This window comes from Sciurus carolinensis, chromosome 2 (assembly GCF_902686445.1).
Source record: "Sciurus carolinensis chromosome 2, mSciCar1.2, whole genome shotgun sequence".
Lineage (NCBI taxonomy): Eukaryota > Metazoa > Chordata > Mammalia > Rodentia > Sciuridae > Sciurus > Sciurus carolinensis.
Window position 1 is genome coordinate 85,525,842 of NC_062214.1, and position 19,223 is coordinate 85,545,064.

The following is a 19,223-nucleotide window of genomic DNA, read 5'->3' on the forward strand; positions in this document are numbered from 1 at the left end:
TAGGAATAACTCCGAACTCTCCCCGGCCTTGCCATCTGGGCGTCTGGGATGGAGCTTCCAGGATATATGGCTCTTTTGAAGGAAACACATTCAATTGGTGATTGTGTTCCCATTTAATATGCCTAAGGAGTGGTCTTGTATTCCTGCCAGGGCATTTTTTTGTTCATTCAACAAACACTTATTGATCTCCTGTGAATTAGACATTGGGTTAGGTATGGGGCAAGAAGGTGGGAGAGTGGACACTTTAAAAATATGACTTTGACCTGATATAATAAGAGCATCATGGAGACAAGAACAAAGGATTATGGGAGCTAAGCACAAGGGATGGGTAACTGTACCTGGCCTAGGAAAGAGGGTTCAGAAATGGGCCCAGGACCATCAGGCACCAAAAGAAATGGACATTCAGAAATTTAGAGGGCATACTATGCCGCCTCCAAAGAGGAGGCTCATGGTATTTCTGGACAAGTTTAGGATGCACACAATATAACGGAGTCCCCTGAACAGATGTTTTAATATGGACGTGCTGCTTACCAGGCACGAGGCTAAATAACTGAGAGATCCAAAAAAGAGAAGGCAAACTCCCTGCCTTCAAATTGCTTATGGTCTGGCGGGACAGACTGAGACAAGACTACTGTACCACACAGTCAACAGGGGGAGTCGCATTGCTTGAGAGACCCTTTCACACTGGGGGCAAAATATTCCCAAGAATGGGGAGATCCCAAGGCAGGCTTCCTGGAGGAGACAGCAGAACTGGATTTGTGAAGGAAAGATAGAATTTGGAAAGATGGGGTGGGTGGCCAGGAGGAGGGGCTTGGGCACAGAGAAGCAGGGTGGCCACAGAGCCAAGTCACAGACACAACCACACATATGTCCCAACTGCAATGAGGATCTGTCTGAAGTAGTGGGGACATTGCTGGGAGGTGGTCCTGAGATCATCAGAGTTGTCACCACCAAGAAACCTTTAATCCATGTTTTTTGAGGATCCCATCATTTGGCATCATTCTCTACTGAATCTATCTCCTCTATGAAACACAGATTCATGTATTTTCCTACAGCATAACCAGTGTTGGCTGTGTTAAGATTATTCTAGCCAAAGAGAAAAAGGGTTTTAAATATACCACTCTGGTGCTCCAGACTCCTCAATGGCTCCCCATTGCCCACAGGATGAAGTCCAGTATAAAGGCCCTTCACTTTCTGTTAGGCCATACAGAAGAACTTACAGCTCTTTGTACTTGCGTATTTCCCCTTCTGCGCAGAGTAAACTGTCCCTCTACATGGAAGCCTCTGGCTTGTCCCCACCTCCATATCTACAATCCTGAGTGCTTCCTCCAGGCACACTGCCCGACCCCAGATCTTTGCGAATCTGGTCACACCACTGCTCTTTGGGGGTCTGACTCCCACCGGTGCTGTGAACATCTGGAGGACAAGAATTCCATATCCAACCCCCAGCGGCCAGCACTACAGACTACAGGAGCGTTCCAGAAAGTCCGAGTGAAGGTGATGCCACTTCAGGTCACTGTTTTTATGCCCAAACAGTGCATTATCACAGCACGCCATCACAGCGCCAGGTCCCTGCCAAGCTTTTGGAAGGAATGGAAAGAAAAGGACGTGCCTTCTCTGCCACAGTGGAGTGTTTGGCAGCCCCTTTGCCCTGCCCACACCTGTCCATAGGGCTCTCCGCCCGTTATTGAAAAACAGATCACATCACCATTGGCAGAGAATGTCAAGGGGCCACAAAAGCATGCAACCCTGGCTCCTTCTTTAGCCATGTAGTCATGTGGATAGTGATGGCTCCCTGGACAGAACTCCCAACCTTGCAGGTAAGGATAAGAAGGGGCAAAGGAAGCAAGGATCTCCCTGTCTTCCATCGAGGCACCCAAACGGTTTCTCTGCTTCTGATCTTCCCCCACTCCTGACTCCAACCATCAAAACCCACACTCGTTCATTCCTTCATTCCCAGTGAGCGCTGATCTGTGCCAGATTCTTACCTCACTCGATCCTCTACAACTGGGGGGCTCTGTCACCATCCCTGCTCTATGGAGGAGAAAACAGAGGCTCAGAGGGGCTCATCATTTGTTTTAATCAGTTTTTGCATCCAAAAGACCTGACAAGTACAACTTAGAGGAGGGAAGGTTTATTTGGGGCTCATGGTTTCAGAGGTCTCGGTCCATAGTTGGCTGACTCCATTGCTCTGAGCTTAAGGTGCTTTAGAACATCATGGGGAAGGGCCCAGTGGAGGAAAACTGCTCAGCTCATGGCAGGTCAGGAAGCCGAGGAGAGTGGGCAGGGGAGGGGCAGCAGTGAAGATGCACCATTCCAGGGCATGCCCCCAGTGACATACCTCCTCCAGTGACCTCACGGTCTCCTCCCCCCACCACAGATGTCCACTGAGCACGGGGGCTTTGCCTGGTCCCACAGTGTTGAACCTGAGCCTGGTGCTGATGACTATTTGAGGACTGAGCAACTGGCTCTAGTGCTGATTTTCTAGGGTTCTGAGACTTTAGGTCTGTCCTTCCTGCCTATAGTTACCATCCAGTCATTCAAATTAGGATGGACTGATTAGGTTACAGATCTCATAATCTAATCTTTTTACCTCTGGGGCACCTCATATTCAAATCACAACATCATCCCAGGCTATGCAATCAGGAGCTGGGATTACAACTCAGGGCTGTCTGCTTCCGGACTCTCCTCGAGTCCAGGAAGTCTCTCCGTTACTCGCTGTCCTAACAAGAAGAGAGGAGCCCAGGAGCTCAATATCCATGATCAGAAGATCCCAGAATCCTGGGCCCCTTCCCCTCAGACTTTGACTCAGCCCCACACCCCTAAGGGAAGTCCCTCGCGTCCCTTGGGTTCCCCCTTCCCAGCCCCAGAACACTTATCTCCATCACCAGGGCAGGCGAGAGAGGACTAATTAACAGTCTGCTGAGGGCTTTGAAGATGAAAAGCAGCCTTCAAGTGGCAGCCTATTATCCCCAAGCATCACGTGGAAATAATGAAATTCCAGGTTCCAAATGAAGAGCAAAACTCCTTTAACAAGGTGATAAAGAGGCGGATTGAGGGGAGGCTGGAGGGTGGAGAAGTTTCCATTTCACTCACAGACCCCAAGGGTAAGCCAAAAGTGAGTGAGTGGAGTGAGTGACCAGTGTGACCCATGTGCTCCTGCAGCAGCCTGTGATGGAGCCAGAGGATCCCTAGGTGGGTGTCAGAATTAAGAGGGTGCAGCTGGGGGTGTGGAGCCCCTGTTTCTAGTTCTGTGTCTGCTTCCAATCCTGACCCTGGAGGGGTCCTGCCTTCTCTGGGCTCAGGACCTTTACCTTTACCCATGGTCCCCTGCCCCCCACCACAGATGTGTACTGAGGATGGGGGCTTTGCCTGGTCCCACTGTATCCCTAATGTTAAGCCCAAAGCCTGGTGCTGATGACTGTTTGAGGACTGAGCAATTGGCTCTAGTGCTGATTTTCAAGGGTTCTGGGACTTTAGGTCTGTCCCAGATTAGCACAACTGGCAAGGGACAGCCCTCCCTGTACCTTAGGGAGTTTCTTGACCCACTGGGAAGCTGAGAATCAGCCTCACCCCTCCCCTCCTCTTCCCTCCCCTCTCCTCCTCCTCTTCCTCCTCCTCTTCTTATTCTTTTCTCTCTCTCTTTCCCTCTTTCTCTCTCTCTCTCTCTCTCTCTCTCTCTCTCTCTCTCTCTCTCTCTCTCTCTCTATCTCACACACACACACACCCCTGGACAATGCCCTGGGGTTGGTTGGAGTCCTAAAGAAAGCCTGTCTCCTCTGTCCCTACCCTCCACTCCTGGCTGTCCCCATCCTGGGAGATGGGCTCCCTGGGTACAGGGATCAGCCCCACTCACCGCTGGGCCTCCAGTTCTGCTGCAGAAGCAAAGGCACACTCAAACACAGACTCTTGGTTTTAGCAGTCCCATAAACAGTCATGAAACCAAATGAGCAAAGTTATTACGCTAAGAAGATTTGGAAAAGTCCCATCAAAAATTAACACTTGATTCCAATTCCCCTACTTGGTCCAGTTAACCTCTCTGTTCCTCCATTTTTTCACCTGTAAAACAGGGACCATGATGGCACCTACCTCATGGGTTAGTTTTAAGAAGTTAATTTTTTTTTTTTTTTTTTGATGGTGCTGGGATTGAACCCAGGGCCTTGCACACACTACCACTGAGCCAACTCCCAATCCTAAGAAGTTAGTTTTTATAAAGAACTAAGAACAGTATCTGACAAAGTATTTAATAAAAGCAGTTATTATTTTATTGTTATCTATATGGTTATCACTAGTCGCATGATTATTCTCTCGTCACCTCTTTCTTAGCTGTCACCTGGAATTCCTTTAATACCTTCACTGCACAAAGGAGGGGAGGTAGGAGGGCAGATCATTTGGACGCTCACTGTGACTAACATGCCTAGCACCCCAACAGCACATGGCAGGTGTTCAGACTCCCATCAAGCATCATATTTGATCCGTGCAAGCTCACAATCCAGAAAGGCGGGTACAGTCATCCCCATTTGCAGAAGATAGGATTGAGGCACAAAGGGCAAGGGAGTTGTCTCTGGTGACCCAGTTGGGCGGGGCAGAGTGCAAATCTGAGCAATCGTTCCTACAATCCACAGATACATCCTGCACAGAGATGGGGCAGCCACCAGGGATGTGACAGTGGAGGAGACAGACATGTACCCTGCCCTCCTAGAGCCGACCTTCTAGTAAACAGACACGAGCCAGAAAAAGGTAAGTAAATATCACAACTTGTGGTCAGGGCTATGAAGAAAATAAAGTTCAATTACCATAAGTAAAGAGGTTGTTCCAGGAACACTGCTAACTGAGGAGCTAAGCCCTGGCAGATGAAGAGGAACCAGTGCCTTCCCACAGCTTCTGGCTGCCTCACCACTAATTCTCACGAAGGTATAAATGACCAAGTACATGTCTGAGCCCGGAAGTAAGATTTTCATGTGGAAGAGAAGAATCGGAGAACAGAATGGAGACTCTAAGGGAGGAAGGGAAAAAAGATGCTAGAGAAGGAAAGGTCTCAGAAAGAAAGGGGAGAAAGAATTACAGAGTTGAGGATGTGGCTGCAACTTCTGAGGGCTTTGCTAAAAACAGAAAGCCAGGTTTGGAGGGCCAGGAAGACACACACTGGTGAAGAGAAAGGATACATGCTGAGGCCTCTGACAGACAGGCAGAGATTTAAAACTATCAAACTATCAAGGCTGAAAATGAAAATTCTTGGAGGAATGAATGGGGGACAAAAACTTTTTTTTTTTGGGCAGTGCTGGGTTGGAACCCAGGGCCTGGCACACGCTACGTAAACGCTCTACTGTTGAACCACACCTGCAGCCCAAGACATCCTTCTTAACCAGAGTAGACTAGGGAGCTGCATGGCTCCCACGGAAGGGCATTCACCCTCCTCCCCTTCTGACAACTGCCTTGCCTTAGCTGGTCCCATGTCCCGCCCCACATCCGACTACTTGCCCCACACTCTACTCAGCTGGGAGGAGAGACACTAGAAATAGGCCTGTGACAGCAGGTGGGACCAGGCCTGGAAAGCAGAAGGCCTTTCTTGAGGAAGCCCCATTTGAACTGAAGTGTGAAAAAGAGGAAAGTGTGTTCCCAGAAAAAGGAGCTCAGCGGTCTGCTGATAAATTCCCAGAAGCTGGCTCTGGGGGTGGGGCAGTTGGTGGGTGTCAACTGCCCATAACTCGGGTGTAAACACTCTCACAGTGTGGCGTGACATCACTGAACGTGGACCATCGCCAGCGGTGCAGCTAGTTCCAGCCCCACACAGAAGCAGAGGCGGAGGCAGCAGGCACTCGGCTGGTTGAAGAAGGAACCAAGGAGCCTCGTGGCCGGAGCGCAGTGTGGGACACCAGGAGGCAGCTCAGGTGGCAGGGTCCTGATGGCCTTGGAGGGAGATGGGCTTTAACCAGCAAGTGGCATGTGTGCGTTGTGACCACACTTCTCTGCTTCAACTCCCTCTTTCCCTCAGATCCCAGCTAGGGTATGTCCCTAGCCCAGAGTTCCTGGTGTCGGGTTATCAAGGAGAAAATGAAATAATTAGATCCTCATAGGAGCAGTTGGTGGCTTTTTATGTGGTGAAAGGCAGGCAGGTGCTCTGGAACCATGGATGGTACTCCTGGGAGTGCCTCTGCACCCCTCTCCACAGCAGGCCACAGGAAACTCTTCTCCTGCCTTCCTGCTGAGGAGGACCTGCACTGCTCAGGCTGGCCAGCTGGTAATGGAGAAATCCACAACCCACTTTCTGCCTCTTCAAAAGGCCTGGTCCTGAGTGCTGTCGGCCACTGGGACACCTCTCCCATCCCCTTGTAGAGAAGGCTAGAGCAGGGCAGAGGCAAACCAGGGCAAGAGAGGCTGGGAGACAGTCAGTCCCAAGTCCCAGGAGGATGGCCATTCACAGGAAGGAGGAGAGGGAGGCGGCTTGGACAGGGTAGGACTGCTGTTTGGCCTGGACCTGGAGCACAGGGCACCTTTCTACCCTGCACCTCCTTTTACCCTGGGACTGGCACCTACATCTCGGCCATCCCAATCCCTCCCTGCCCTAACATCATGGGCCACAGTGTGGACTGAGGAAGGGTCGCAGAGTAGAGGGCGGTCTGCCAGAGAGCCCTGAGCCTGGAGTCAGGGGACAGCCTAGCTGCGCTGCTCACAGCTGTGAGACCACGGGCCGTCACCGCCCCTCTATGCCCTAGTGCTCATCCAAACCACAGAGGGGCTGGGAAGTGACCTCATAAGGCCCTTTACCTCCAACCCACTGAGATCCCAAGAAAGTTGTGCCCAGTGAAAAAGATCTCCCTCTGAGCAGCGTAGTAAGGGAATCTCCCCTAAAAGCAGGGTCACAGACAGGAGCAGGTGGAAACATGGCCTTGAAGACCTCCCCTCCTCTGAGAGTCTCAGTCTGTGACCTTAGTGCACTTGGTTTCCTGGGTGTATTTCTCTGTATTCATTCTGAGTTGATTTTTTAACAAACGTTTTAATCGACTTTATTTTTTTAGAGTAATTTTAGGTTTACAGACAAACTGAATGGAAAATAGAGATTACCCCTGGCCCCCACATTTGCCAACTTCCCCCATTACCAATAGCCCTCATCAGAGGGTACATTTGTTATAATCTTTCAATCTACTGAATACATCATTATCACCCAGAGTTCATAGCTTACATTGGTGTGGTACATTCCATGAATACTTTTGGTATTGTATTATATTCTATGGGTTTTGACAAATATGTAATGACATATTATTTGACAAAAGTGATGACATATGATACTGTACTATATGGTGGATGCCACCATTATAGTATCACACAGAGTTTCACTGCCCTAAGAATCCTCTGGGCTCCAAGTGCTCACCCCTCCACACCCAAAACTCCTGATAACCACTCTTCTTTTTACTGTCTCCAAAGTTTTGCCTTTTCCAGAATGTCATAGAGTTGGAATCATGGTCTGTAGTCTTTTCAGATTGGCTGCTTTCACTTAGTAATTTAAGATTCATTTATGTCTTCTCATAGTTTCATATCTTTTTAAATTTCTGAGTAATATTCCACTGTCTGGACATATCACAGTTTGTTTATCCATTCATCTCTTTTTGGGATGGGTACTGGGGATTGAACCTGGGGTGCTTTATCCCTGAAACACATCCCCAGTTCTTCTTATTTTTTATTTTGAGGTAGAGTCTTGCTAAGTTGCTGAGGTTTGCCTCCAACTTGTGATCCTCCTGCCTCAGCCTCCCCAATCGCTGAGATTACAGGAATGTTCCACAATGCTCAGCTCCACTGAAGGACTCTTGAAAGAATGTGTCTTCCCCTTCTATGGCTCCAAGACTTACACATAATTTACTCAATAAATATCTGTTGAGATGAAAATGCCAACATATCTCAGATTTTCCAGGATGCTTTAAATTTCATATCATTTTATTCTTTGCAACATAGGTGATTCAATATAAGCACAATAAAATGAAGACTGAAAATTCCTGTGTAAGGCTTTCCATATTAACATTAACCAACTGGTTTTTCACTGGTTGCTGAATACCTACTTCTGCTTTGGAAAAAGTCCAAACACACAGCTGCTGGAGATGTGGGGAGAGGGACCCAAACTGACTTCAGGCAAAGCCTCTCTGACCTCAGTCAAGCCCCTTTCCCACAAGGGACCTTGGTGTTCCCCTGTGAAGCAAGCACAGGCGTTGGACTAGCAGACCTCCGGCTTCCTTCAAGGGAGACTGTTCTAGGAATCCCTGGCCAAGGAGCTCCTTACCCAGCAACCTCTGCGGAAGTCAGAGGCAGAGAAGGCAGCTGTGTGGGGAAGCCAGGTCTCTGTCAGCTAAAGTCCCAGTCACAGAATGGGGCACCCCCAACAGGAAGGAAGAACGCAGGTACACCCTCCCCTTCACGAGAAAGCCCCTTTTTAACAAGTATCTTCCCAGCCTGTCTGTTTAGTGTATATATATATATATATATATATATATTTTTTTTTTTTTTTTTTTTTTTTTTTTTTTTTGCGGTACTGGGGTTCGAACTCAGGGTCTTGTGATTGCGAGGCAAGCACTCTACCAGCTGAGCTATCTCCCCAGCCTGTTTAGTATATTAATCATAAAAACATCCACTGAGTACTTACCACGGCCAGGCACTGGGCTAAGTGCTCCTAATGGACTGACTGAACCTTCCCAGCCTAGAGATATAGGGACTGCTGTCATCCACATTTCCAGACTCAGCTCAACCCACAAATATTTACTGAGTGCGTGCCGCATGTGCAGGTGCTGATTGAGGGCTACAGTAGTGAATGAGACAGAGTCCCTGGCCTCATGGAGTGGACACACCAGGGCAGGAGAGACAGGAGCAGTCAGCATAAGTGAGTTTTATGGTTTGTGCTGCTGAAGTGGCAGAAAGCAGAGCAGGGTGGAGTCGGGAGTGAGGGGACTTCAGTATTAAACAGGGTGGCCAGCTCGGCCTTACTGGAAAGACAGGTGTAAAGGAGGGGGAAAGTTAGTTCAGAAGATTTCTAGGGAAAGATCCCTGCAGCCACAGTGGAGGCCGGGACGGGGTGTGTCTTGCACAGAACTGGTGAGTGGGGAGAGCCAGGTGAGCTGGGCAGAGGATGCGGGGACGGATCACGGGCTTTTCTCAGAAATGGGGAAGGAGGTCAGGGCTTGGGGTAGTAGAGTGACATGACCATCCTGACGGCTCCGTGGAGAGTAGATCAGAGTGGGGTGGAGGGTGGAAGCTGGGGCCTGTTGGGGCACTGCTGCAGTCACCCAGCAGAGTCGCATGGTGCCAGGACCTGCTGGCTGCAGTGGGGAGAGGTGAGAGAAGAAGGATTTGGGATCGGCTTGGACTAGAGACCCATAATATTCCTTGAGGAAACACGCTCTCTCTAAAGGCTTGGGTGGAAGCCCTTGTCTGGGTCCTGTCCTCAGGGCAGCCCTGTGGTGGCCAGGGAAAATGAGAGGGCAGATCTGCCTCTTTCTCAGGTGGAAAGCACCCGCTCTGGCTCCCCGTCTCCCGGGCTGGCTGCCTACGGACTGCCTACGTGCCCTCAGTCCCAGTTCTGCTTACCTTACTGGCAATGGCACCGTAGCCGGGAGCTTCCCATTGCGCTCCCCAGAAGCTGACCTCCCGGTCACCCAGCCAGCATTCCAGTTAAAGAGGAAGCAGGCCAAACCAGAAGTGGAACTCCTGCCCAAGCCTCCCCAGGGCCAGCAGAAGCTGGGCAGGCATGGGGTAGGGCCCAGAAAGAGCCAGGCAGGGGTTCCTCCCAGCATTGTGCCTGCCCACTGCTAGGTGGGCTCCACAGAGGGGGTCCTAAGTCATTGTACACATTGGAAAGTGCTGCTCAAAGCTCAGATGAATGTCACAGGCTGAAGGACAGACCCACACCTGTCCAGCTACACAAGAGCAGGACACCCTGGGGGGAGGGCATCAGACATAAGGAAGGATACTTGGTAGCTAGAGGAGGCAGTGACTTGGTCTGACCAAGGCAGGGTGGGCAGCAAAGGCTTCACAGAAGAGCAGGGTCTTGAAGAACAGGTGGGATTTCATTAGCACAGAGAGGAGAGAGACCCTGAGGCTCATGGTCTGTGGTTATTGGGAGCTACAGAGGGGTCTTGAACAGGGGAGTAACAGAACCCTCTTGCTTAGGGGTCACCCCCAGCTAGAAGGGAGGGTGAGTGGAATTGCCACAGATCCAATGAGCAGGGCTGGGGCTTGAGTCAGCTTCACTCTCTGGAGAGAGGCAGATGGAAATGGGCAGCCAGAGAGGGGGTGGGCGCCTGGGCCAGGCAGAGCCAGCTGGTTGCCCCTCCCCCTCCCCCAAGCCTCTGCCCCAGGCGGCCCCCAGCCCCTGGGAGTCTGGAGACCTGTTTGTTTTCTGTGTAAAGAGGGGAGCCCTGCCCTTTGTGAGATCTCTGCTTGGGAAGGAGCGAAATGTCTACTTGTGCTGCTGCCTGGATTTCCAGCTATTGACACAGACGCTGACAATGAAAGCAAAGGCCAAGAGAGGTAGAGACAAGGTGGCTGATTAAAATGTTCTTCCAGGGGGTTGTTCAGCCCTGCCCCAGAAGGCTGTCCAGAAAACCTGGGCTGGATCCCTTTTCTTTGGAGCTGCAGGCCCAGTGAGTTACAGGTGGTGATTTGAAAGCTGTTCCAGAAATTTCAGCACCCACCCACAGTCCCCAACTCCAGCTCCCAACACCACTGCTGTAGTTTCACTCCTCCTTGATAGTCTGGGTCACTTATGTGACCAGAACTTTGAGGCTTAGTTTTCTGGTTCTAAAATGGGGGCAATGGTAGTACCCACGTCATGTGGTTTGTTATAGGTCTGATATCCCAGAGGACAGACTCAGAGATGATGAAGCAGCCTTGGCAGATAAATATAGGACACCCAGTTAAAGCTGTCCAGATAAACAACGAGTGATTGTTTTTCTAGTATGTCCCAGGCAATATTGGGGACATAGTACAACTAAAAGAAAAATGTTTAAATGAAATTCAAATTTAACTGAATGTCCTATCTGTATTTTTATTTGCTAAATCTGGCAAATGTAAAGTCAAGAATGTTCATACACAGGGTTTTCTGAATGCTTTCTGTGTTAACCCCTGTTGGAAAGCAGAATGTGGTACAGGGAGAAGTCAAGCTAGAAAAAGTCACAGAAAGGCCTCAGTGACCCTTGGGCGAGCTCTGGAACTGGGCTGACATTTCAGAGTTACCTTAAACTGAGGCATGGGGCCCCTGTACCCCACTTAACACCTACCACTGGATGCTGGCTTTCCCAGGGAGGGCATGACCTTGGGCAAGGTGTCTGACCTTCTCTGGGGCAGTTTGGAGGGGGCTCCATATTCCAAATCTCCAATCCTACCTGGGGCACTTTGGTCCTGAGAGGGTCTGAACAGACTCTGCTGCTCTACAGTTTGATGACACAGTTGTGTAAACAGCTTAGCATGAGCCCAACAACTAGTAGTCATTGAGTTCACTGTCCCCCTAATACAAGCAAGGTCACTTGGCGTGGCCCTCAAAGTCATCAGCCACCGAGGGCCAAGTCATCTGTTTTGATCTTCCTCAGCTCCTTTGGGGAACCCTTTTCTAAAATTGGGCGTGTTGACTTATCATCTGGGAGTTGGTCTGTGTTCACAGTGTCCTGTGTGTTGATAACTTTGTGTGTTGATTCTGCCCAGCCTTCAATTCTGCAGATCCCAACCAAGAGCATCACAGGTGTCTTCTCCTAGTACTCAGCCTGAAGTTTAGGTCCACAGACCCCATGGGGGAATGCATTCTTCCTGTGCCTGGACTTACTTTGCCTGGGTTTGTAGTTCTGAGCCCACAATTCATTAGGCTAGAGAAGGTCTTTTATTAGCACAGGGGGAATCTATGCTTGTCAATTGTGGGGACAGCTCAACTCTGGTTCCCAGCCCCATAGGGAGAGAGGTGTGGCCTCCATAGGGAGGGAGGCGGCAGACTGGTAGACAGAGGCTGCTTCCACATTTGGCCCTTGCTGGCCCTGGGTGAACAAGTGCCTACCCTCTCACGCCCTCCCAACACATACACGTTTGTGTCCCACTGAAAACTCATCCACCTGTACCCTCCTTTTCCTGGGGCTCCAAGGACCCTCTGATCAGCACTGACTTCCTGCACTTGGGCCTCTGAGTATCCAGTTTCCCTTCTTTCCAGGTCTCCGGTTAACATGAGACATAATTTAAGATCCAGGAGCAGAGAATCTGGCTCTAGTTAAGAAAAGCATCCATGCTTGGATTTAGAGAGAAGCTGAGGAGTCTGAGTGCATTGAGACAAAGCAGTTGATGTGTCCTCATTCATTCAGAATCACTAAAAGTCAGGGAAGGTTTGCCACCCGCCAGCAGGATCCTGTGTAATTCTCATAACAGTTCTATAGAAGGTCACTATCATTGTTCCATTTTACAGATGAGAAAACTGAGGTTTGGCAGAAACAAGTGTCTTGCTCAAGGCCCCACAGCAAAATGTAGGAATGTCAGGATTAGTAGCTTAAGCTCTGCCAGGTTCATCACCCTTGAGGGCCATGAGTCATCAATATCACTATTCTTGTGAACCAGGTAAACATCAAGGAAGAACAAAATGCCTCAGAAGTTCCACTTGGGCTGAGATGGACATGGCAGGGATTTGCTGGAAGAAGCAAGTGCGTATCTGTCCTAATTCAGGTACTGGAAGCAGGAGCCAGTCCCTCTAGCTATGTGGTGCAGAAAACATTGAACAGAAGTGTGTTATTCAGCTTTTCATCACTGGGACCAAAATCCTGACAGGAACAACTCAGAAGAGCAAAGATTTATTCTCAGTCATGGTTTCAGCCTATGGTCAGCTGGCCACCTTGCTTTGGGCCTGAGGTAAGACAGACATAAGGGAGTGGCAAAGGAGAGCTGCTCAGCTCTCAGCAGGGACGCAGAGAGTAAGGGAGCAGGTGGGAGAAGATAAAAGCTTCCAGGGCACGCTTCCAGTGACCTGCTTCCTCCAACTGGGTCCCACTTCCCAGCAGTCCATTCAGCCATCAATGGGTTAACCCACTGATGAGATGAGGGACCTCATGATCCAACCTTTTCTCAAAAGTGATCCTCTTGAGAATCACTTCTCTGCACTCAGGAGACTTTGGGGGGAACATTCCAGATCTAACATAACAAGAAGGAAGGAGAAGGTGAGGGACTGGGTCTCCAGGAACCACGTGAAGAACTCAACAGCACTCACCTGCCACTGGCTGCAGGGGCTGCCGATTTTTTTTTTTTGGTAGTAAAAAATATATAATATAAAACTTACCATCTTCTCCTTTTTTAAGTGTATAGTACATAGTGTTATCTATAGGCATGACTCGTGCAACAGATCTCTAGGACTTTCCATCTTGCAAAACTGAAGTTCTGTGCCCACTGAACAATCCATGTTTACCTCTCCCCTCAGCATGGAGCAACCAGCATCCATTTCTGTTGCTCTGAGTGTTACTACTTTAGCTATCTCATCAAAGCAAATATATTTGTCTTTTTCTGACTTATTTTTCTTCAAACCTCATGTTCTCAAGGTTTATCCAGGTTGTACCATGTGGCAAGTTTTCCTTCTTTTTGAAGGCTGAATAATATCCCATTGTGTGTCTTAATCCATTTTCTTTATCCCTTTGTCTGTCTGTGGCCTGAATTCAGGTTGCTTCCATCTTTTGACTATTATAAATAATGTTGTAATGAACAAGGTTGATTAATGTTTAGCCATCTCTTTGAGATTCTGTTTTTGATTCTTTTGGATATATACCAGATTGCAGGATCACTGTATCACATGACAATTCTATTTTAGTATTTTGAGGAAACACCATACTGTTTTCCATAGTGGCTGTGCCATTTTACATTCCCACCAACAATGCACAAGAGTTCCAATGTCTCCATGTCCTCACCAACACTTTTCATTTTCTGTGTTTGTTTTGTTTTGTAGTGGTGATCCCAATGGTGTGAGATGATATCTCCTGGTGGTTTTTGACTTGCATTTCTCTAATAATTAGTAACGTTCAGCATCTTTTCAAACACTTTTTGGCCATTAGAATGTCTTCTTTGGGAAAATATCTTTCGAGTCCTTTATTAACCTTTAAGTTGAGTGATTTTGTTGAGTTATAGGCGTTCTTGATGTATTCTGGATACTAATCCCTTAACAAACACATGGTTTAACAGTATTTTCTCTCATTCTGCAGGCTGCCTTTTCAGTCTGCCAATCATTTAGTTTGATGCTCAGGAGTTTTCAAATTTGATTTATACCCATTTGTTTATCTTTGCTTTTGCTGCCTGTGCTTCTGGTGTCCTATTCAAAACATCACTGCCAAATCCATTGTCACCAAGTATTCCCAGCATGTTTTCTTCCAGTTTCTAGGGGGTGGGGGACTCCCTCTTCTGATACAGTCAAGAGGATGGGAGAAACAGTGGTCCCATCTAGACACACTGATTTCAAGAAGATCTAGATCTTCTGTCATCAAAATTCAGAACTCAGAAAGTGGTACCCTCCACACACCTAGAGCTTAGCCTTGACAGGAAGGCAATGGATAATACTGGAATCCAGGTGCAGAAGAATCCACATCTCCGTGAAGACATTACCAACCAGAAATGATTGCAGCCAGAGATGGTCTCCACCTTACTGCTGCTTCCTCATCTTGTTTGAGGGCTTCTTATCCTAGAACCATGTTTTTCATCCAGAATGCCGACAGTGAGGTAAGCGTGATACTTAGCTGTTAGTTTCCATAGTACAGGAAGCTGCCTAGTAAGGGGGCTAAACTGGATGATGAGTGCCAGGAGGTCAATGTCCTAAATCAGATGACATCTCAGAAAAGTGCCAGCATCCTGTTTTATAGAGAGCAGAGCATTGTTCCAATGGAACCTTCACTGGAAGGTTGGTGAGGCCAGATGATATTGGATAGTACAATGGGTATGGGCACAGCCTCTGCAGCCAGAATGGGCTGGCATGGAAGCCCAGTCCCACCACTCATGAGCTGTGTGATGTGTGTAAGTCATTCCACATCTCTGGGTCTCCCTTGCTTCCTCTGTCCAATGGTGGGAGGGAGGATTGCTCAGAACTCACCATTATCATTTGTTCTGGGAGACAAACCACTTGACTCTGGCCCTCTGTTTCTTCTACATATGAGGACACCTCCCTTGCTCATGTGTTGTATCTTGTCTGGAGTCTCTAGACATGGTATTTAAGTTGAAAACGGGACAAAAGAAAAGGGGTATTAGTTTTGTTTTCTGCACCTTGCTTCATTATATAGATGTTTTGTGGTGAGTTCATTGTCAAATAAGTTGGATCTCCAGGCTTCCCAAATGAGTCATTTTTGCAATTCTATGCCAGTTTTCCATTTTTGCAATTATATTCCTCTTTTCTTACAACTGAAGCCCACTTGTCCTTTTTCTTATCACCATCTCTCCATGTTCCCTGACTGCTAGGGTTGACCTGAAGCCTGGACCTTCAGAGTCTCTGTCATTCCTTCTGATTTGCAACCCTATCCGTATTCTAGCCCTCCTTTCTCTGTTGCCTCAAATCTTCCTTCTGCAGAACCTCAACTTTGGGAAAGACACTTCTACAGGAAATAAAGAATAGCCCTTACTGGGTCCACCCTCCCCACCAAACTCCATACAACCTTCTTGTATTTGACCTTTTACTCTGACATCTTTCAGAGCTGAGCCAACAGCAACTACTGTGACTGTTTCCATGGAACACAGTCACTCACAGTGCTCAGGCCTATTGTTTTTGCTGCAGGAGCTTCCAGTGGATTCTAGATCTTGTCTAGAATCACCCAGCCTTCCACAAAGGGATTTTATTGAATTTTTTTTAAATCATTAATTTGTAGGGCAACTGTAAAATAGAGAAATGCTATACATTGGTAGGAACTCACAGCTGGTTGGCTTGGATCACTTTCTAGTAAAGAGGGTGCTAAGAGAAAAGAGAATGAGCTTTGGAGACAGAGGGTTTTGGGTTCAACCATCAGTTCCTTCCCTTCCTGCTCATGTGACACATTGTATTTCAGTTGACTCCTCTGCAAAAAAAAGGGACACAAAGAACTACCCTAGTTGTTAAGATTAGATAAGAGGGTATACATCAGTTCCCCAGCCTTAACACTATTGGCATTTGGATCCGATAATTCTTTGTTGTGGGGACTGCTCTGAGCATTGTAGGATATTTAGAGGTATTCCTAGTCTCTGCCTACTACATATGCCTGTGGCACCCCTACCCTGAGTCATGACTACCAGAAATGTCTCCAGATATTGCCCAATGTCCCCAAGGGGACAAATAACCCCCAACTGAGAAGCACCAGTATATATTAGCATATCTGATAAACAAACTCATCACTGTTACTGAATATATGTGACAAAAATATTTATAAATCCATTTAATGGAAAAATATAAAGCTGTAAGCAGCTTTGGAAATGAAAAATCAAAACTGTCAAGCAAATACCCTCTCCTCTCTCCTCCTACCCCAGCTCAGAACCCCCATCAAAGGCCAGATATGCTTGGCAAGAGTCCTGCCCTAATCATCCAGGCCGACCCCCAGCACCCCCTCCACTGGTCTGGATAATTCTCACCAATTGGGCCCCCACCCTTGTGAAGTGGGATGCATTAATACCAGCAAACTATTTCTTAATCTCCTAAGCCTCAGCTTTGAATCCTTAAAAAGGAAAGAAAGAAACAGCACAAATCTCTTAATTAGGACGCCCAATCACTTCGATAAATATTTACCCGGTTCCAGCATGAGGCATGGAAACCCTGCGCCATTAGTCAATAGAGGTCAGCAAAGTGCACCTTGGGGACAGCAGGATGCAATTCGCTTGGCTTTTGGAGGAGGTGCAGGGAGAATGTTTCCAGTCTTCTACCTCTGCTAAAGACAGGTGAACAAACACATTCCATGCCTACTCTGCACACCTGCCCCCAACAAAGTCCCAGGTGGACAGGAGGGCCTCATTGTACATCACCACCTGGCAGTCTGGCTGCCTTAGCTCTCTGGAGAGAGGTAGTGCTTTCCTTTGTCTGTTCTCTGAAGTGCCCTCGCTGAGCACCTTTACTCTTACCTGGAACTCTTCTTTCCCCTGCTTTCTGCCATACCAAGGGCCACACGCCATAGGCTGCTTCCCAGACTTTTGACTCCAGCCCTTCTACCGAGTCCTATTTCCCTACATGGACTCTAATTTAATACTTAGAGCTTATGTACAGCCTAGAATTGGAGCAGTCTGGGCTTACATATGTCCCAAAGGCAAGGCCTTCCCTAAATTTTGGTAGTTCAAAAGCAATCTTGCATACAGTAGGCTTCCTGTAAACTTTCACCAAGTAAGCAAGCAGGTGCCATTATTTCCATTTTATAGGTGTGGAAACTGAGGCCCCGGGAGTTTTGCGGTCCTGTCCAGGATCTGGCTGATCTTCAGGCTCCCTGATTCCCAGCAAGCGCTGCCACACGGTAGATTTATTCTACTGGTGAGTGGATTCATTCTCTCCTGACTTTAGCAGCCTTCGGGGTCATCCTTCACTGGCACCTGCAATGAGAGAGGCAACCAGGACAAGGGTCACAGAGAAGCAAGTTCTTAGCTGCCTTTCTCAGGGAGCAAATAATACATTGTCAGGAGGTGAAACAAGAAAGGGCCCAAGGAAGGGAAACTCCCCTGGTAGCCTGAGAGGAGGAAGGACTTTGTTAGAAGTGTTTGCTCATTCTGGTTCTCTCTACCTGCTGGAACTTCTGTCCATCCTGCTGGGCTGAGCTCAAGCTTCACCCTCTCAGGAAGTCCTCTGAGAACCCCTTCTCACAACACTGTTTCCCCTCAGACCAAGACTATACTCCTTCTTCTTCTTCTTTTAGTATTAGGATTGAACTTAGGACCTTGCACACTCTAGGCAAGTGCTCTACCCTGAGCTACATTCCCAGCCCAATATTATACTTTTGTATACTTACTTCTGTGGCTTATCTCAGAAATCCTGTAAACTCCCACTGTGGTGGCGGTCATATCTCTTCCTGCCTCTGTCTACCCCTATATCCCACAGGGATTAGCTTTGAATTGTCCCTTCATTCTTCCCTTCCCCTCCCCCCACACCCCAGGGGGCCATGAGCAATAGGGATATCCCAGGTTATCTGAGGACTAGGTAAAGAATGGAGAGTCTGAAGAAGGAGGGAAAGCCCTAGGACCTCCAGAGGGCCTTCCTGAGAACTCCAAGGGAGCTGGGTATCCCTACCAGGGCTTGGTTAAACGTATACAGAATATGGTGGGGGTGTCTGCCTGCATAACCTTCATAACCTGCATAACACTAGCACTGGCATACTGAGCCTTCCTCGCCTCTAAAGGCAGAAAACCTTCAAGAAGTTGAAACACTGAGCTGGTTCTACATCATCATCATGGCCACCGTCGTTAACTGTTATTGATCACTTAATGTGCCAGCTCTGTACTAAGTACATCACATGCATTATCTCTATCGATCCTAAAACAATCCTCTGAGGTAGACAGGATTGTTATCTCCACTTTACAGATGAGGAAATGGAGGCTTAGCAAGATTAAATAAGTCCCCCAAGGTCACATAACTTGAAACAGCCAAAGAGTTGGAAAAGAAGTTGGGAGACTCTGGGAAGTCCCTCCAACTTCATGAAATGAGAGGACTGCAGGATGTGCTCTCTAGGAGCTGCCTATGGGACTTCTCGGGGACCTTCAGGTTCTTGTGGTCCATCCTGTAGCTCTGACCACAGTCCTGGAAAGCCAACCTTGTAGAGACAGCAAGGCATACTTAGCTAAGATTGTGTACTCTGGAGCTGAATTGCTTGGGTTCAAGTACATCAGTTACTGAAGTGACCTTGGGTAAGTTTTTGTACCACTATCAATTTGTCTTCTGTAAAATGGGAGTGATACTAATGACAACCACTTCATTCTTTGTGTGAGGATTAAATATGTTAATATTTGCCAAGGGCTTAGAATAGCATCTGGTACAGACTAAGCACTACCTAAGTTTGTCAAATAAATACAAATTCCCCTTCCTCTTGCTCTATGGTGAGGTGCTGGCTTGTGGAGAAAGGTCTGGGAGATGGAGGGGTGAGGAGGAAACAGAATTACACTAGTAATGAAGATAAAGTCCAAGAAACAGAGGAACCTTAAAGAATCAACTTAATGGGGGGGGGGGGAGGTAGTGGTGAGGGAGATTGCTTTCCCCTTTGGGCAGTTCCAAGAACAAACCTCCGAAAAATCAAAGCCTGTGGAGGCTCTAG